Here is a 21,854-nt window from a genome sequence, read left to right on the forward strand (position 1 = left end):
CGTGGAGCACGTGTTCTTGGGTGGAGTGGGAGAAAACGAGGATGTCGTCGAGGTAGTCGAAGACAAACCAGTTCAACATGTCGCAGAGAACATCATTAACCAGAGCCTGGAACACAGCTGTGGTGTTGGTAAGGCCAAATGGCATGACCAGATACTCATAATGACTGCTGGCCGTGTTGAAGGCAGTCTTCAACTTGTCCCCTTCCCGTATCCGCACCAGGGGGTAGACGTTCCATAGGTTCAGCTTGGAGAACACGGTGGCCCCCTGGAGCGGCTCGAAGGCCGAGGAGATGAGTAGTAGCGGGTAGCGGTTCTTCACCGTGATGTCGTTGAGGCCCCGGAGTCATTGCACAGGTGCAGGGTTTTGTCCTTCTTCTCCACAAAGAAGAACCCTGCGCCGGCGGGGGAGGCAGAAGGACGGACGAACCCTGCAGCTAGGGAGTCCTCAATGTAGGTTTGAGTTTGAGTTTATTTGAGTTTATTTTATTTTTACAGGGACAGTGCACATTAATCAACATTTCAGTATAAGTGCCGGTTTTAGCCAGCCGGCTAATTTTCAACCGCAGTCACTGGGCAGGTTATTAAAAACAATTACAATATAGACAATCATTGAGCAGTGAGCACACGCAGAGCAACATAGGACAAGCAAGATGTAGCATACAGACAGAGCAACATAGAACAAAAAGCAACAAGACAAAATCCATAAAAGCAACAAAGTGTTTCCACACCTCACAAGCTACAGACAACAGACAACATGGAAAGCGACAATACACAGCTAGGGATTATGTTCACAAATCTGATTGACCTTTAGCCATGTCTTCATGCATTTTGTGAAAATATGATATGTGGTGCAGTTATGTGTGTCTGATGGCAGTGTATTCCAGACATGGGAAGCTCTCACAGAGAAAGCGGATTTACTAAAGGTGCTTTTCCTTAAGGGAACTATACAGTCATCTCTCATGGCAGATCTTGTGGATCTGCTGCCATATGTTTGGGTTTTCTGTTTAACAAAAATACTGAGTGGAGGGGGAGCCAAGCCATTTAGGATCTTGAATACAAGACATGCGTCAGTGTATTGCACAAGATTTTCCCAACTCAGGAGCTCATGCTTTCTGAGGATGTAACAGTGATGATGGCTATTGGGCTTCCTATCAAGCACTTTGAGAGCCTGTTTGTAGACAGACTGAATAGGTTTAATGTTGTACAGCAAGCTTGGGCCCAACTAGTCAAGCAGTATGTTAAGTGGTCTCCGGACCTGACAGAGAGTACAGTCATCCCCGGCGCGGAGTGGTGCCTGGGAGAAGGTCGATCCCGCAGTCATAGGGTCGATGCGGCAGAAGCAAAGTGGTCCGGGCCTTACTGAACACCTCCCGGTTTTACTCTGCGGGAATGATGGAGAGGTCCGGGGCAACTTCCGAGCCCCCAGGAAGACGTCCCGGGACAGGCTGCGCTGACTTCAGGCAAGGGAGTGTGGCAGAACGGGCTCCAGCCCATGATGGCACCAGTAGACCAGTCAATAAGGGAATTTTGTCGCTGGAGCCAAGAGAATCCCAATACCACGGGAACCTGAGGAGACTTAATAAGCAGGAATTGGATCGTCTCGCTGTGATTCCCTGACACACGTCGGTTGATGGGGGTGGTATTGTGGGTGACCCGGCCTATAGAGCACCCGTCCAGCGCTCTAACGTCCATGGGAATGGTGAGGGGCTGAGTGGGGATGCCCAGCTAGGACACCAGGGTAGCGTCCATAAAGCTCTCATCGGCCCCAGAGTCGATGAGTACCCAGAGAGATTTTGACTGGTTCCCCCATAGCAAGATGGCATGAAAAGGGGTGCGAGTTAGGGGAGAGGAAAAGTTCTCTGTATGGCCCACCAGAGTACTTGCTCCTACGGTGAGCCTGGTCTTTTAGTGGATAGGCAGACAAGAAATGACCAGTAGTCCCGCAATACAGGCAACTCTTAGTGTGAAGCCTGTATAGCCGTTCGTCTGGGGACAGCCTAGCTCTGCCTAGTTGCATCGGCTTGGGAAGAGGTGAATCGGCAGACTTTGGAGACTCTCTGGGGAACTCGGGTAGCCTCGGGTTCTCTCGGCAACAGAGCCATTGGGGACTTCCGGGATGCCTCGGAGGCGAGGTGGAAGCCTTGGGCGGGCGAATGAAATCGAACCTCCTCTCCTTCCTTCGCTCCGGTAATCGCCCATCGATCCGAATGGTCAGGGCAATGAGATCCGTCGGTATTTCCTGGGCTGCAAGCTCATCCTTTACTTCCTCCAATACTCCGTGCAGGAACATGTCGAACAGTGCTTCCGGGTTCCAGGCACTCTCAGCTGCCAGTGTGTGGAAATCCACCGCATAGTCTGCCACACTGTGGGAGTCTTGCCAAAGCTGGAGTAACTTCCAGGCAGCCTCTTTTCTGGAGCATCGAAAACTTTTTTCATCTCCAGACTGAAGCATACGGCCAACTGTTGTTCCCATACTGCCGTAGCCCAGGAGAGAGCCCTGCCGGACATCAGTGTGAAGAGGTACACTATCTTAGAGTGGTCCGAGGGGAAGGAGGAGGGCTGCAGCTTGATGATGAGGGAACACTGAATCGAGAAACGCCCAACAGGTGCCTGACTCTCCATCGAAGCGTTCCGGGGGAGGTAAGCGGGGTTCTGGGGAAACCGGGGTGCCCGGGGAGGTGGCGCTGCTAACAGCCGGGTTACTGAGGGGCTGAGAAGTTACCATTGTGGTAGGCTGCCTAACAAACAACCCAAGGAATTGCTCCAGCAATGTGTTCAACACTCTGTCGTGGCATTCGGCCAAGGTCTGGAACCCTTCCATAAGACCATGAAGCAATTCCTCGTGCCTTCCAATGGTGGCTCCTTGGGAGGAGATGTTGTTGCGGAGCTGGTCCGAGTCTGCTGGGTCAGTCATGGCCAGTTACAGAATAGTTATGTTTTTATTTGGGGATTTTTAAATGAATCATTTTCCATATTTTACAAATGTTTGTATTGAACTTTTATTTTTAGAAAATAAAAAAAGATGTCTGTTTTGAGTATCTGTTGTGTTGTCAACTCCGCCAGTGGCTCGTTAACTCCGTCAAATAATATTTGAATCACTGTTCTGCAACATATACTTAAACAATTTAAGTATTTGCTGTGCTAGACCTAAGGGATAATGTTAACGTTGTAAATCTAGAAAAACATGCCAAAATGCTAATTAAATTAGCCCTGGAGCATTTAATAGTGCTGTAAAACAAAAATAAGTTTGGAGACTTGTAATTCATATTTCAATAATCTACTGTTGGCATTAAACAATCAAGGCCTTTAAACACTTGTTGAACAATAACTGTTCAAATGAAATGCTTTTTATGTTGCCTGATGGAGTTGCCTATGAAGGAAAAACAGAAATGAAAAAAAAAGAATAGGAGGTTGTTCCTTTACATGGTGTGATGGCTGATACTTTGGTCTATCAAAATATATATTTAAAATGTTAATATTAAGACAAATATTTGTGAAAGAAAGTTCATGTTGTCCCATCTTTCAAGAATCCCTGAGCTCTAAAACAGCAACAAAAATTCTCAGCCTTATGTCAAAATGTGTAAAATAGCATGAGATTAACTATAACATTGCATATTTTTCTCTCTGTCCCATAAATGGGGCATTGCTCGAACCTTGCGGAGGGGCCCAGCGAATCTGTGCTACGCCACTGTGAAGCAGACTCATATCAGTTGTTTACAACTCATGATTATGACCCACACTATAAAGTTGTGATATTGTTGTCGACATGTTTAGCACTGAACAATTTATGCCTTTTTTAGGCTGCATGTTCTATATGAAATATGAGCCAATGATACATAAAACATTTTAAAGTTGATCCACAAGTACAAGTGTAACAACTGCTCCACAACAGAATAAACATTTCAACACATTTGGCATTGACCATATAATATATAATCACTGGACTGTCACTGATATGTCGTGAAGGAAGGTGTGACTACAGGTTAACAGCACTTCCTGTTATTTCACTGTTATTTTTACTGATGGGAAAACACAAATGTAAACCTGTTCAGTGAAAGGACTGTGAAAAGTATACCTAGTATTCTGGAGGGGAATTCAGTCTATCATCCAATTTCGGGGATATTAAATTGTCATTTTTGGTTGATACTTTTTTTCAATAGATTCGGCTACATGATTAGGACTAGATTTGAGGACTTTCGGAGAAGCAGATATGTTAGTTTGTGTGCAGTAAGGGAGGAATTTTACTATCAGCCCAAGGGAACCTTTGGTTCTGTGGTTTACTTAGTGAAGTAAATGGCTAAGCCACAGTTAAAAGCAATAATAGATCTGCTTTCTTTTTGCAGACACTGCGTCTAACTTCACATGCATAGACCATTTTAGTGCAAATTTGAATTTCACAGTTGTGAACTCCAAAGCGTTTTTGGTCATTGCACAACACCAGAGTCACACAACTAAAACTGAATATTTACCTTTCCATTGTTATTTAGGTTAAAGAAATGTGCAATTTTAAACAGATTGAGTTAGGCCTACTCACAACTCTCAAGATTGCAAGATTCAAGGAAGTACTGAACATGTGATGTCAAACCGCTTTCTATTCACAGGAAGTGTAGGTTAGTTCAACTACGTACTTAGGTTTTCCTCTTAGATTGGCACCAGCATTTCCAATGAACTACAGAATGGTGGTAGTCCATTTAGTATACAGAGTAAATTTAACTCTATTTGAAGAAAATTTTGATCTGCCAACATTTGGTCCCAGTCTAAAAATAGTAAAACATACTCGGGCAACAGAGTTATTTTTTCAGAGTTGTATAAGCTAAATGTAGTGTTTATATTTAACTCTGTGTCATTCCGTTTCACTCTGTACAGTATTAATTGAAAATTACTCTCTGCAGTGTTGTTCAGTATTCTAGAGCTAATTATTTCAAGTAATGTTTACTCTCCTATGGAGTTAAGCTCAACACTATTTTCAGGTTTATATGGTCACATTTAAAAATATATATATTTTTATTTCACCTTTATTTAACCAGGTAGGCTAGTTGAGAACAAGTTCTCATTTACAACTGCGACCTGGCCAAGATAAAGCAAAGCAGTGCGACACAAACAACAACACAGAATTACACATGAAATAAACAAACAATAATACAATAGAAAAAGTCCATATACAGTGTGTGCAAATGAGTTAGGAGTGATAGATCACTATCACTGGAGTGATAGATGTGCAGAAGTGTCACGCTTGTCGTCAGTTAAAGAGGACCAAAACGCAGCAAGTATGTGAATGCTCATCTCGACGTTTTAATGAATACAAAATGAACACCAAAATAACAAACAGAAAACCCGATCGACTGACAGTCTGCAAGGCACAAGGCTAACACAGAACAATCACCCACAAATAACAAACACAAACACACCCTAATATATGGGACTCTCAATCAAAGGCAGATAGACAACACCTGCCTTCAACTGAGAGTCCCAACCCCAATTAACCAAACATAGAAACAGACATACTAGACTAAACATAGAATACCTGAAAACCAAACAGTGCCCAAAAACCCCGGAATACTTAAACCAAATGCCCCTTCAACAAAACACACCACCCCGAACCACATAAAACGAATACCCTCTGCCACGTCCTGACCAAACTACAATACCAATTAACCTTATACTGGCCAGGACGTGACAAGAAGATGAGTGTGCAAGTAGAGATACTGGGGTGCAAAGGAGCAAAATAAATGAAATAAAAAACAGTATGGGGATGAGGTAGTTGGATGGGCTATTTACAGATAGGCTATGTACAGGTGCAGTGATCTGTGAGCTGCTCTGACAACTGGTGCTTATAGTTAGTGAGGGAGATATGAGTCTCCAGCTTCAGTGATTTTTGCAGTTCATTCCAGTTGTTGGCAGCAGAGAACTGGAAGGAAAGGCGGCCAAATGAGGAATTGGCTTTGGGGGTGACCAGTGAAATATACCTGCTACGGGTGGGTGCTGCTATGGTGACCAGTGAGCTGAGATAAGGCAGGGCTTTACCTAGCAAAGACTTATAGATGACCTGGAGCCAGTGGGTTTGGCAACGAATATGAAGCGAGGGCCAGCCAGCGAGAAAATACAGGTCGCGGTGGTGGGTAGTATATGGAGCTTTAGTGACAAAACGGATGGCACTGTGATAGACTGCATCCAATTTGCTGAGTAGAGTGTTGGAGGCTATTTTGTAAATGCCATTTCCGAAGTCTAGGATTGGTAGGATAGTCAATTTTACGAGGGTATGTTTGGCAGCATAAGTGAAGGATGCTTTGTTGCGAAATAGGAAGCTGATTCTAGATTTAATTTTGGATTGGAGATGCTTAATGTGAGTCTAGAAGGAGAGTTTACAGTCTAACCAGACACCTAGGTATTTGTAGTTGTCCACATATTCTAAGTCAGAACCGTCCAGAGTAGTGATGCTGGACGGGCGGGCAGGTGTGGGCAGCGATCGTTTGAAGAGCATGCATTTAGTTTTACTTGCATTTAAGAGCAGTTGGAGGCCACGGAAGGAGAGTTGTATGGCATTGAAGCTCGTCTGGAGGTTAGTTAACACAGTGTCCAAAGAAGGGCCAGAGGTACACGGAATGGTGTCGTCTGCGTAGAGGTGGATCAGAGAATCACCAGCAGCAAGAGTGACATCATTGATCTATACAGAGAAAAGAGTCGGCCCGAGGCTGGACCCTGTGGCACCCCCATAGAGACTGCCAGAGGTCCAGACAACAGACCCTCCAATTTGACACACTGAACTCTGTCTGAGAAGTAGTTGGTGAACCAGGCGAGGCAGTCATTTGAGAAACCAAGGCTGTTGAGTCTGCCGATAAGAATGTGGTGATTGACAGAGTCGAAAGCCTTGGCCAGGTTGATGAATACAGCTGCACAGTTTTGTCTTTTATTGATGGTGGTTATGATATCGTTTAGGACCTTGAGCATGGCTGAGGTGCACCCATGACCAGCTCGAGGTGCAAGTGTGTAAAGTCTCACTTACATGTGCCTTAATGTGTCATAGTGGCTTGCATTATGACCTCCAATCTCTAGGGTAACCATTTAAGAGGGACGATGTCCAGCCATTTTACATCACCCAACTTACATTCAGAATGCATGTCGGAGCAGGGAAGAGGATACAGTTGTTAGACTTCCTACATTATGTAAAATGGAACAGGCTTCTCAGTAACGGTTGCAATAAATCCAACCATTTACAGATTAGATTAGTTTAGGAAAATGTATGTTACATATCATATCATGAGATCAAAAACAATCAACAATCATACGAAAACAGATAATGAAACATACAATTCTAACAATCAATCTATAGTGAATATAATTGGGTGGGTGCTTATATTTTTCCCATTTCACACATGTACAGGTTTAATATGCATATGTGAATTGGAAATGTGTTTGTTGCATATCCCACTCCCCCTCAGACACCCTCGGAGAGTGGGGTTACGGCCAGGGTCTGCCATTATCAAAGGCGACCCTGGAGCAATTAGGGTTAAGTGCCTTGCTCAAGGGCACATCGACAAATTCTTCACCTTGTCGGCTCAGGGATTCGAACAGCAACAGAGCATGCTGGGAAATATGACAATCACGCCCCTCCCACATCTGTGGATACTCCATAGTTTTAACTCCCTGTCTCTGGATACTCTTAATGGAGTTAAAAGTACTCTTTCCCAATCAACTCCAGTTATCAACACTAACTCCAGGGAGCGTATCCCCATGTTGAGGGCTTAAATAACTCCAGTAGAATCAATTTAACTAAAATGTTTTACTCTATAATTTCAACTCTCCTTGATTTACTGTGTATGCATCTGAGAGAGTGTAGTGAGTGAAAAAGGAACTGCAGAACATTATATTAATGAATTAAATAAATCATCCTCATCCAACAAGGTTTCAGATTGCCTCCCTCACACTACTGCCACACCTTTTAGCTATGCCTCTGAGACAGACATACACTTAATATTCCATCCCCTCCTAATAGATTTCTGTAAATGCTGATGACAGAAATGTTTGTGACCACATGCAGCTTAGTCATTTATGTTTGACATTCTGAGAATGAAATAAATGTCATGAAAATAGATATTCATCAAAAAATTTATTTCCTTTCTGTCAAAGTCTGAGTCGCTACTGGTGCATGTATTGAAAACAAGATAAGGACCAGAGAAGAAATGGTGATCAAAGAAATGTCACCATGTCTAGAATATTACCCAGTGGATTGTACACATCACAAAGCAAGTGGTCATCACGCATCTCACATCAGGGTGCTTACCTGCCGTGACGGACTGATTTACAGTTGAAATGGTTGATATTAGAAAAGGTATCATGTCTTTGTTGATCTTTTGCTTTGTAAATCAAGCCATAGTAGATGAAATAGCATTACAAACAGTGGCAGAAACATTTATTTGGATAAACTGATATAACTTGTCATTGAACTCCAGAGTTCAGAATGATAGTTAAGTGTGCATGAGCTCATCTTAAACCATGATGATGCTCCCTCTGTCTTTCTCCCCCCGCCAGGCCCAGTCTCTCTGTGGATACGGGGCCCAGTGCAGCACACTTTCTTACTAATTAGGCAGTTGTGTCTCAGGTTGTCATGGCAGAGCGCTACCCATCTGGGGGGGCTTAATATAGCAGTGCTATTAGCATGACCCTTCACACTCTCTCCCTTAGATCATCGCCATGAGGAAGGATGAGACCCAGAGCACCACTCATTAGACACAGAACCACGTCTGAGGAGGAAGGACTTTACTTGACTTGACCAGAGCTGACGGCAATGGCCTTGGGTTACACTCATCAGATACAGACAGCCACAGGCAATTAGGAGGAATGTGTAGCCATTTAACTGAGCATACAAAAGAGGGTAATTATATGCTTTACCATATTCACTCAGGTATTTCACAAAATACAAACACCTATTTTTTAAATATGAATTTTATTAATCACTGAACTAATCGCAAAACCCTAAAACCCCTGGGTTTAGTGTTATAATAAGACTCTTTCAAGTTAATTCAGTCTGAGGGAGCCTGTTGGTGATTAATTCACGAGGTAGAAAGCCCTTTGAAGACATGTTGTTAGTGTAAGCACAGAGCTTCAGTGATGGACTGCTGTGCTGATGCAGACAGCTGATGACGAAGCGCTGACGTCTCAAATGATGAGTCACCCCCACTCCACGTCCTCACTGACGGAGGGGGCCCCCCATTGTACTGCCTGCTCTGCCACGAGTCTGCCACCCTGGCTCCCTGCCTCTGGGCCTCCCACTCCACACTGTAGCAACATACTGCCAGAGAAACACAGACAGCTCACATCACTGCATATAGACTCTAGTGTGTGATACAGTCAACACGCCAAAGCTCCTAAACACAGACCAGAGGTCCAGGACTCGACCAGAGCTCCTACTACGCCTGTCTCTTTGTGTGTTTGCGTGTTTTTCTATGTTGCTCTTTCATGCTAACAAGTGCTGGTCACACACTTTCCCATCTGCTTTCATTATAATGGTGCTACAATCAGAAAATGAATGTAGTGGTTGTGTTCGAGTTGCCCAGCAACTATGTGTCTGTTAACATAAAAGGGTCTGACTTAGGTCAGATTATGAGAAGGGAGCGTTCTGGAGGGGTTGATGCCCGTGCCTTAAATTATGAGTATAATAGGAGTTGACCTGTGTGGACCCCAAATTAGGAGAGAAGCAGGGTGGCCCTGGAGTGAAAGAGTCCCAGTAACCAAGTCTGTTAAACACTTACTGTGTATGAAGAATAACATGGTGGATGGAAACCAGCTATGAACACAGAGGAACGGGAGAGCATACATGTCCTCCTGTTACACGCTTGAGGTGTCTTGGCCTTAATCAAAACAGACAAATATCTCAATTACTTTTCAAGTAGCACTTCAGGGCTAGCTAGTCTGTGTGTATCACACTCTGACTTATTCATCTTACTTCACATTTGTGCAAGAGTATTTTTTGCAATTGAGCAAACAGTTCATGAGTAACCAGGGAAGGAAAAAGATGAAGCTATGTTTCAAATCATACAGTATGTGTACACCCCAGAGCCCAGAGCTGTATCTGGGGTCCTGACACATATTCATCTGTGCCTGGAGAAGACATCAGGTTCCTGTGGATGTGGCAGATTTCATCCTGCAGGCTCATGGGCTCCTCTATTCTCTGCCATACACCAGTAATCTCCTTCCCGTATTGGCTATGCGCTGTGCACAGCAGACATGGAGGATGTGGTGGGGAGAGAATGGCACACAGAGGCAAGGAGGAGCATGTAGCTAGGCTTGATTAGAGCTGGAGTGCTACCTCATGTGGAGTCCTCTGAGGGTATGCATGTCACGTTCTCAGTGACGCGCCTCCACATGGCTGTGTCAAGCCAACGTGCTGGGGTGAGTGTTACAATGGTTGATTGGCTTTTCTTCTCTTTATGCCCCAGCTCAAACACCTAGTTTTGATACTGTGGACTACCTATCTCTGACTGGCTATTAGACTGTGAAGATATAAGAGAGGGTGTTGAACGGAGAGTCTGTCTTTGATCTGGCACCCATCCACACAAAATAAGTCATCTTCTTTGGAACAAACTGTATACTTTCACAATGTAAAACACCTTATAGCAGAGCATGTTTGCATTACAATGGAACAAGCAATTATTTTAAAGAGATTCTCAGCTACTTTTGTATACTTTTTAGCCAGTAGTTCTGAAAGTAGCACTCACAAGCCAAAAGTGGTCCCTGGAAATTGAGTACTACGTCACATATGTGCAGATTTGTGTACCACGTCATTGCTCTCTTTTTTGCTCTCTCTCTCTATGCTGTGTCCACATGAGCTGTTGGGCCCGCCTTGCAACCTCATTGGATAACGCCGGGCAGGTCTCTTGCTAGCTGTCACTGAAATGCAAGGGGCTGAATCTCATTGGCTAGAACACTAATTACTAGGGGTCTGGGCCACATGGGAGGAAATGAAGGCAAAATTGCACGGCACAGCTTCAAGAAAAGTCGCTTTCAAATTAAGGATTTTGTGGCTGATTGAGGTAAGACAGTAATTCTGCTAATAGATTATGCATGTATGAACTACACATTGACACATCCAGCCCAAAGCAGGAGGTTTAAAAAATACTTTCTTAGTCGCCAAAGTACCGGAGCATGTCTTTAGTGGTACTGTGAATGATTCATGTGACATACTATCAAAACATTTGTGGCTGAAAATGCATGGTCTAAAGAAATCATCAAAACATCAAGGTGCAATTATAAGAGTAGCAATTAAACTGTGTTTATGCAGGCAAAATTGAATAATTCTTGGTCAGTAGATTACAAATAGCTAAACTTAGAACCCTCGCTAACAACATTAAACTCTTCTCACAGAACCTTAAGTACATTGAGGGAGTCCACCCCCCAGTAAATATGCTCTCACCACAGATACCAAAAATAAAAAGAAGAAGTAGAGCAGTTCCAAGGCAGTATCATATTACAATGAGGGTTGTGTCGATGGGAGAGATAAGTGTGGGGTTTGCTGCTAGCAAGAAGTCCAAAAGATAAACATTCAGTGAGCGGCTGCTGTTGAGGCCAGGCTGGGTGAGCACAAGCACAGGTCACACACAGCCTGGGAGAAGACAGTTGTTGTTGCAATACATACAGGCCAACCAAACTACTAGTCTTGAATAAAACTAAAGAATTATAAGCACACCTTCAAACTGTAAAGTTTATTCATTCTAATAGTCATCTCCCTAAACCTGTTTATATTTTAGTCTTGCTGCTGACCTGAAAATCAGCAGATCTAATCTTGTGTGCTGTAGTTGTCTGTGCTAGACGGCCTGCTCCTGCTGGGTGTGGCCTCTTGTCAGCCTGCTACTAGCGTGCCAGGAAAGCTACAAACACAGTCCAAAAATTCTAACTTCTCAATCACGTGACTACACACACACACACACACAAAAAAAAATAGTTCAATTGAAGGAAACACAATATTTCCAGGCTGTCAATGAATGACAACACCTCATACAAGGACTTTTTAGTCAGAAAATTATGAATCCCTACTCCTTATCTTTTTGCCTCCACTGACCATGGTTTAGCCTGCTAAAGCCTTCTGAGCATGTTTGATTCTGTTGTAAAACTGGTTTATGAGACATTATTTTTAGTCATCCACGATGGCCCAGGAAGAGTCAAAGCTTGATTTTGACCCTGGTAATGTAGTTGTTGATGTCACGATGGGGAAGGAGTCACACTCTACCTTGGGTTCAGAGAGCCACACCTCGATCACACGTTCCCCTCAGTGGTCAGTCCTGCTTACAGTGGGGGGGAAAAGTATTTGATCCCCTGCTGATTTTGTACGTTTGCCCACTTACAAAGAAATGATCAGTCTATCATTTTAATGGTAGGTTTATTTGAACAGTGAGAGACAGAATAACAACAAAAAAATCCAGAAAAACACATGTCAAAAATGTTATAAAATGATTTGCATTTTAATGAGGGAAATAACTATTTGACCCCTCTGCAAAACATGACTTAGTACTTGGTGGCAAAACCCTTGTTGGCAATCACAGAGGTCAGACGTTTCTTGTAGTTGGCCACCAGGTTTGCACACATCTCAGGAGGGATTTTGTCCCACTCCTCTTTGCAGATCTTCTCCAAGTCATTAAGGTTTCGAGGCTGACGTTTGGCAACTCGAACCTTCAGCTCCCTCCACAGATTTTCTATGGGATTAAGGACTGGAGACTGGCTAGGCCACTCCAGGACCTTAATGTGCTTCTTCTTGAGCCACTCCTTTGTTGCCTTGGCCATGTGTTTTGGATCATTGTCATGCTGGAATACCCATCCACGACCCATTTACAATGCCCTGGCTGAGGGAAGGAGGTTCTCACCCAAGATTTGACAGTACATGGCCCTGTCAAATGATGCGGTGAAGTTGTCCTGTCCCATTAGCAGAAAAAAAAAACCAAAGCATAATGTTTCCACCTCCATGTTTGACGGTGGAGATGGTGTTCTTGGGGTCATAGGCAGCATTCCTCCTCCTCCAAACGCGGCGAGTTGAGTTGATGCCAAAGAGCTCCATTTTGGTCTCATCTGACCACAACACTTTCACCAGTTGTCCTCTGAATCATTCAGATGTTCATTGGCAAACTTTAGACGGGCATGTATATGTATTCTTGAGCAGGGGGACCTTGCGGGCGCTGCAGGATTTCAGTCCTTCACGGCGTAGTGTGTTACCAATTGTTTTCTTGGTGACTATGGTCCCAGCTGCCTGGAGATCATTGACAAGATCCTCCTGTGTAGTTCTGGACTGATTCCTCACCGTTCTCATGATCATTGCAACCCCACGAGGTGAGATCTTGCATGGAGCCCCAGGCCGAGGGATATTGACAGTTCTTTTGTGTTTCTTCCATTTGCGAATAATCGCACCAAATGTTGTCACCTTCTCACCAAGCTGCTTGGCGATGGTCTTGTAGCCCATTCCAGCCTTGTGTAGGTCTACAATCTTGTCCCTGACATCCTTGGAGAGCTCTTTGGTCTTGGCCATGGTGGAGAGTTTGGAATCTGATTGATTGATTGCTTCTGTGGACAGGTGTCTTTTTTACAGGTAACAAGCTGTGGTTAGGAGCACTCCTTTTAAGAGTGTGCTCCTAATCTCAGCTCGTTACCTGTATAAAAGACACCTGGGAGCCAGAAATCTTTTTGATTGAAAGGGGGTCAAATACTTATTTCCCTCATTAAAATGCAAATCAATTTATAACATATTTGACATGCGTTTTTCTGGATATTTTTATTGTTATTCTGTCTCTCACTGTTCAAATAAACCTACCATTAAAATTATAGACTGATCATTTCTTTGTCAGTGGGCAAAGTAACAAAATCAGCAGGGGATCAAATACTTTTTTCCCCCACTGTACACATATCTGGGATGATGCGTCACAGCAGCTTATTTCATCTGATGGGCATTTCAGCCAGACACCAACACACACACACATGCACATGAACACGTATACGCACGCATGCAGGAACTTTCACAAGCAAACTCTTTCTGTGAGAGATTTCCAATAAATATCCTCTTACCAGTGTTCCAAACATAAAGCAGAAGTACATGTTCTGGGCTGTATCATTTTACAATGAGACTGGGTTGATAAGAGATAAGTATAAGATACCAGCACATATACACATACACACACACACACACACATGCACTCGCTCACATACAGTACACACACACACACATACTGTACATGCAAAAACACAAGCACTCAGAGTATTGCTTTTCGAATTAAAAGTTACTATTGGGCAATTTCACAGAGACAGAATGACGCTGAGAGACTTGGATTTATCACTTTAAATACAGTACCAGTCAAAAGTTTGGACACACCCTTCTTTATTTTTACTATTTTCTACATTGTAGAATGATAGGGAAGACATCAAAACTATGAAATAACACATATGGAATCATGTAGTAACCAAAAAAGTGTTAAACAAATTGAAATATAGTTTACATTTGAGATTCTGCAAAGTAGCCACCCTTTGCCTTGATGACAGCTTTGCACATTTCTTGGCATTCTGTCAACCAGCTTCATGAGGTAGTCACCTGGAATGCATTAAAATTAACAGGTGTGCCTAATTAAAAGTTAATTTGTGGAATTTCTTTCCTTCTTAATGCATTTGAGCCAATCAGTTGTGTTGTGACAAGGTAGGGCTGGTATACAAAATATAGCCCTATTAGGTAAAAGACAAAGTCCTTATTATGGCAATTTAACATAAACACATTTACTCAAAGAACAGTGCAGATGTAAAGTTTGGGAAATGACGGTAAAATCTCCCTCACTTTTTTTATTTGACCACGTTTTCCAAAAACTCTGTTAAATATCTTATCCGAATTAAGATTCAAAGATGTCTGAAGAAAGACACCTTGAGTTTGAAAAAATCAATTTTGGTTATTAAACTACAGTAAGTGAAGTGGATTAACACCCGGTAACAGAATGATGTAAAAAAAAAAATGTAATATCCTCCTTTGCATGTTTTGGTATTATTCTACAAACTAACCATGTTTCCATCCACAGTTTTTATGTGAGTAAAGTCATCATGTAAAAAGAAAAATCATGACAGCTGTGATGGGAACAGGAAGTTTCTTTACAATTGTCTAAATCCTGACAGATTTATACGATTGATTATGTGAGAAATGCTGATGAAATTGCCTTTTTGCGCAAATATTGATATAATAACCATTATATTGAAGTAAACTTGGAGTCACATGATGATATGATGTGTGGTCCAAATCCCACTACAATTCGGAAAACCATGTAGTTTATTACAGGGTGGTGATATGCTCCTTTGCAATAAATATTCTGGTGACATGATTATCGATGATGATGATCGATGCTTGACTGCCGTTTGACAAATGCAAATATTCTCACTCTTATCATAATAATCTTATCATGTAGACTAGCCTATACGCACAGACTACCCTCACTGTATCTGCGAGCTGTTGGCTAGAGCTCACGTGGCAAGACCAGAGTAGGCACATTTGTTATTTAACCAACAGTTTTTGTGACAAAACTATCAGTAGTTGAAAATGTGATGGAAACAGATTTTTATTTGGTATATGAAAACTCAAGTAAAAAGTACATTTTGTGTTCACTACGTCATCACACAATGATTTTTAGCCGCAACAAGTCCGTTTGGTGGGAACACATCAAATGGTGGGAAAATGTGCATATTTTCTTTATGCATATTTTTTAAATATAAATTTGAATCTGTCACCAATTGGATGGAAACCTAGCTACTGACTACAGAGGAACTCTGGAGCTCTGTCAGAGTGACCATCGGGTTCTTGGTCACTTCCCTGACCAAGGCCCTTCTCGCCTGATTGCTTAGTTTGGCCAGCTCTAGGGAGTGTCTTTGTGGTTCCAAACTTCTTCCATTTAAGAATGATGGAGGCCACTGTGTTCATGGGGACCTTCAATGTTGCAGAATTTTTTTGGGTACATTTCCCCATGTCTGTGTCTCGACACAATCCTATCTCGGCTCTCTACTGACAATTCCTTTAACCTCATGGCTTGGTTTTTGCTCTGACATGCACTGTCAACTGCAGGACCTTATATAGACAGGTGTTTGCCTTTCCAAATCATGTCCAATTAATTGAATTTACCACAGGTTTACTCCAAGTTGTAGAAATATCTCAAGGATGATCAATGGAGAAAGGATGTACCTGAGCTCAATTTCGAGTCTCATAGCTAAGGGTCTGAATACTTGTGTAAATAAGGTATTTGGGTTTTTTGGTTTTAATAAAATTGCTAGAATTTCTAAAAAACTGTTTTTGCTTTGTCATTGTAGGGTATTGTGTGTACATTCATTAATTTAATCAATTTTAGAATAAGTCTGTAACATAACAAAATTTGGAAAAAGTCAAGGGGTCTGAATACTTTCCCAATGCACTGTATGCCTTCATTTAAAAAAATGTATAGACTCTTAGCTCATTTGACATCAAATTTGATGTACTCATAATATGATCATCACATGTTAGTGTTCATAGGGCTTTTTACGTGGAAATGCCCTATTACAGTGTAAGTACCAGAGGTAAGAAGTGGTTTCATAGGAGTTCGTGTTTTACCAAAACCAGAGTTTGACTTTCCAAAGTGACTATTACTGACTGTACTGGTGGCTATGGATTTAAAATACTATTACCATTCAAATCTTTGGACCAAACGCAATTGAATGGCTGAGTCTATTGTTATTAATGCCAGAGAACAAGTTGCAGCCAGTTCTTTTCTCTTGTTGTTCTGGTCTTTCTCAAAGCTTGGAAAAGGTTGGGAGTTACCAGGGCTGGATGTGTTGATTCATATCCCTGTTGCAAACAAACTTTCACACAAAGTGTACAGTGTGAGTGTGCAGTGTGAGTGTGCAGTGTGAGTGTGCATGCGTGCGTGTGTGTGTGTGCTTGTGTGCGTACGTGCGTGTGTGGGTATATTTGTCTTATGTGTCATATGTCATTGCAAATGATACATTTTCATTGAGAATAGCAAACACCCATATATACCCTTACTCATCAGACAAGTCATTTATCAGAACCCAGAGTTCACAACCTCTCACATGGTGGTGGTCTGGTTTGTGGCTCACTTTGTCTGCATGCTCTCTTTTCTTCTAAGAATGTCACTGTTACATTAAGCAGCTACATTCCCCGCTGGATATGGGTGTGTCTCAAAGGAGATGGGGAAAGACTTGAGTCCTGAGAAGTGTTTACCAAGTCACTCTTAAGTACATTCCCAGGAAGGTGAAAAGGTGCTACCTGATCATCACATTCTGGGTAAATAAAGAAACTGACCAAAACTTCTAATCTGATTTGACCATACGAGACACTATCAAACCATTGCGCTCACTGTGGGAGTCACTTTAAACAACTAATGGACCAATCAATGCTATTAACCATGCCTCAAGGTACAAACCATGACCGTAAGTATGTGGACACCTGATCGTAGAACATCTCATTCCAAAATCATGGGCTTTAGTATGGAGTTGGTCCCCCTTTACTGCTATAACAGCCTCCACTCTTCTGGGAAGGCTTTCCACTAGATGTTAAAACATTGCTGCAGGGACTTGGTTCCGTTCAGTCTCAAGAGTATTAGTAAGGAAAGGGCACTGATGTTGGGCTATTAGGCTTGGCTCGCAGTCAGCATTCCAATTTCATCCCAAAGATGTTCGATGGGGTTGAGGCCAGGGTTCTGTGCAGGCCAGTCAAGTTCTTCCACACCGATCTCAACAAACCATTTCTGTAGGACCTCTTTGTCATGCTGAAACAGGAAAGGGCCTTCCCCAAAACTGTTGCCACAAAGTCGGAAGCACAGAATCGTCTAGAATGTCATTGTATGCTGTAGCATTAAGATTTCCCTTCACTGGAACTAAGGGGCCTAGCCCCGAACCATGAAAATCATCCCCAAACCATTATATTCCTCATACACCAAACTTTACAGTTGGCACTATGCATTTGTTCTTCGGACTGCCAGATGGTGAAGTGTGAGTCATCACTCCAGAAAATGCGTTTCCACTGCTCCGGAGTCCAATGGCAGCAAGTTTTACACCACTTCAGCCGACGCTTGGGATTGCACATGGTGATCTTAGGCTTGTGTGCGGCTGCTCGACCATGGAAACCCATTTCATGAAGCTCCCGACGTGCAGTTCTTGTGCTGACGTTGCTCCCAGAGGCAGTTTAGAACTCGGTAGTGAGTGTTGCAACCGACGAAAGACTTTAGCACTCGGCAGTCCCGTTCTGTGAGCTTGTGTGGCCTACTACTTCGCAGCTGAGTCATTGTTGCTCCTAGATGCTTCCACTTCACAATAACAGCACTTACAGTTGACCGAGGCAGCTCTAGCAGGGCAGATATTTGACAAACTGACTTAGAAAGGTGGCATCCTATGACGATGCCACAGTGAAAGTCACTGAGCTCTTCAGTAAGGCCAATGTTTGTCTATGGAGATTGCATGGCGGTGTGCTCGATTTTATACACCTGTCAGCAACGGGTGTGGCTTAAATAGTCAAATCCAATTATTTGAACGGGTGTCCACATACTTTTGTATATATAGTGTACCATCGGAGAGCAGAACTACAGCACGGCTTTCAAGATGTGTGTTGATGTTTGGTATTAGATTGGAAAAGTGATATAATATGCCTAGTTGACTTTCAAATGCTTCAGATGTGGCTTCATTTGATATCACATTAAGCCAGAGGCTGCCTGGCTGCCACCCTAGCCAAATCCACTAATTATATATATATATGTGTGTGTGTGTGTGTGTGTGTGTGTGTGTGTGTGTGTGTGTAGGTAAACATTCAACCTTTAGATGAAGAGGACACCACTAAACTGAAGACAAGCTCCAGCCCCACCTGTACTGGCTGGTCATTGCAGTTTTCATCCCCAGGCTCCAGTGGCCAGCAGGGCCAGTACACCTGAGATCAATGCAAGAGATATTCCTCACCTCTTTCTTTGGACAAACTTGTTTGCTTTGCTCCTTGTAGAAATCTGAGCATGACAGCCATCTGATAGCCATAGTGTATCCAGTGTTTCTTTGCCGGTCTCACATGTTTGGAATGTGGTAATCCTTCTGCAGGAGTTAAATGGATAGTATTCCTCACCCTTTGACTATTACACAGCACATCAAATAGTGGATAGACCTTGGGTTGACTCTACAAAGCCCTGTTAGTTGTGTTCATTAGACTGTTTGACATGTCCCAGTATCATAGCAAATAAAAACTGCTCTCTCCATCATTAACATGGCTTTGATCTCTGCCAAGAAAACAAACCTCTGCCAAAAATTCTGTTCTGTTGAATAGGACTTTCTCATGCAACTTCCCCTTGCAATCCTGTTATAGTGTGTAGCCCTTTTTCTATTACAAAATGAATCAAAGATATGAATTCAGTGTTTTGAACAGATGTCAAATAAAAAGGGTGTCAACTGAGGACTACAACTGGATTTTATAACCTTTCCTAATATTTGCAAAGATGATCTTTATCCTGAATAAACCTAATGCAATCACAACAGCTGTCAGTGCACATGTTTGTGTTGTTGACTTTGGGTCTGTAAGGAGCTGAGGGAGGCAGACTCCTCATGCCCCCAGGACATTTTAACGGTGTTGGTCTTTGGCCTGAGTGCAGATCCACAGATGTTGCTCTCCATGGGTTTATGATTATGATGTGGCAAATGACACAGTCCAGTCTGTATCTCTCCGGAAATGCTCTGACCCTGTTTCAGGATGCTTTTGACATAAGATACTTGTGTCAGAGACGGCTGTGATGATGGAGTCAATCCTTTATTGCTATGTTCCATGGCTCATTCCTGCCAGATCTGGCAGCACAAATGTCAGTGTGCTTTCCACTCGATTTACCCCATAAACCTCTCACCAGCCTATCTGTCGTATGGAATCGGGTAAATTGCTGCTCATGAAGACTGTTCCAGGGATTTCCTTGGCCATGTCCTAACATACTGTAAAACCATCACTGTAATAATCCATCAGACCAAGTCTTTTAGGATCAGGTGCAGCAGGCAGCAGCACCCACACAACACGCCAGGTGCATCCCTACCAGTGAATCAGGCTGTCTGATTCAGACAAATAGCTGTGAAGTGCTCTCAACAAAGAAATTGCCGCTGTCTGCAACAGGCGACCGACAGGGTTCAATCAATGTATCCATCAGAGAATGGGTAGAGAGTAATGACATTCTCCCACTTTGTCTCTGTCATTTTATGCCTTTTTCACACTGGGACTGTCACATTTCTTCTGCAAATAGAATACACTGCATGGTATTATTTTTAAAGTAGCTTTTATCTTGACATTTTAGTTTTAATTATTTTACCATCCTTCAACTTTGAATCACATCATGGTATAAAGAGCAATATGGCTGGTTTCATTCATTTATGTAACTCTCTGTTAAATATTCTAAAAAGATCTCATTCAAGCTTCAAGCCTCTGAGACACGACTAGCTGTATTTCATTGATGGACATCACAGCAGGGAGAATTTACTCAAACAGCTTAGTCACCACCCTTTTAGGAGCTGGCACGGGGCCCAGGAGGACTACCTCAGGGGAAGGGCTAAATTTGACTCCACAGTACACAGTCCTAATCAGCTGCATCAAAACAATCATTAACTGAGCTCCAGCCTGCCTGTCTGCCTGCCTCTCTATTTCTCTCTGTCTACTCACAGACCAGGGAATCGCCTCAGGAACAGACAGACCAGGAGACTCACGTCAGGAACAGACAGACCAGGGAACTCACCTCAGGGACAGACAGACAGACCAGGGAACTCACCTCAGGGACAGACCGACCAGGGAACTCACCTCAGGGACAGACAGACCAGGGGACTTACCTCAGGGACAGACAGACCAGGGAACTCACCTCAGGGACGGACAGACAGACCAGGGGACTCACCTCAGGGACGGACAGACAGACCAGGGGACTCACCTCAGGGACAGACAGACCAGGGAACTCACCTCAGGGACAGACAGACCAGGGGACTTACCTCAGGGACAGACAGACCAGGAGACTCACCTCAGGGACAGACAGACCAGGAGACTCACCTCAGGGACAGACAGACCAGGGGACTCACCTCAGGGACAGACAGACCAGGGGACTCACCTCAGGGACAGACAGACCAGGAGACTCACCTCAGGGACAGACAGACCAGGGGACTCACCTCAGGGACAGACAGACTAAGGGACTCACCTCAGGGACAGACAGACCAGGGGACTCACCTCAGGGACAGACAGACAGACCAGGGGACTCGCCTCAGGGACAGACAGACCAGGGGACTCACCTCAGGGACAGACAGACTAAGGGACTCACCTCAGGGACAGACAGACCAGGGGACTCACCTCAGGGACAGACAGACAGACCAGGGGACTCGCCTCAGGGACAGACAGACCAGGGGACTCGCCTCAGGGACAGACAGACCAGGGGACTCACCTCAGGGACAGACAGACCAAGGGACTCACCTCAGGGACAGACAGACCAGGGGACTCACCTCAGGGACAGACAGACAGACCAGGGGACTCACCTCAGGGACAGACAGACAGACCAGGGGACTCACCTCAGGGACAGACAGACCAGGGGACTCGCCTCAGGGACAGACAGACCAGGGGACTCGCCTCAGGGACAGACAGACCAGGGGACTCGCCTCAGGGACAGACAGACAGACCAGGGGACTCACCTCAGGGACAGACAGACCAGGGGACTCACCTCAGGGACAGACAGACCAGGGGACTCACCTCAGGGACAGACAGACAGACCAGGGGACTCACCTCAGGGACAGACAGACAGACCAGGGGACTCGCCTCAGGGACAGACAGACAGACCAGGGGACTCACCTCAGGGACAGACAGACCAGGGGACTCACCT

The 21,854-nt window shown here is 43.8% G+C and overlaps 1 protein-coding gene and 1 long non-coding RNA gene across 2 annotated transcripts in view; one reads left to right on the top strand and one right to left on the bottom strand.

Moving 5' to 3' along the window:
* Window positions 1-21,854, bottom strand: part of LOC106561179 (peptidyl-prolyl cis-trans isomerase FKBP8) — a 56,081-nt gene that overhangs the window by 29,876 nt on the left and 4,351 nt on the right. The window lies entirely within an intron of this gene.
* LOC106561180 (uncharacterized) lies at window positions 10,781-19,503 on the top strand. Its single transcript, XR_001318746.3, has 2 exons — window positions 10,781-11,030; window positions 18,789-19,503. It is a non-coding gene; the product is annotated as an uncharacterized LOC106561180 (long non-coding RNA).

Source organism: Salmo salar, chromosome 10 (genome assembly GCF_965601325.2).
Source record: "Salmo salar chromosome 10, fSalSal1, whole genome shotgun sequence".
Classification (NCBI taxonomy): Eukaryota; Metazoa; Chordata; class Actinopteri; order Salmoniformes; family Salmonidae; genus Salmo; species Salmo salar.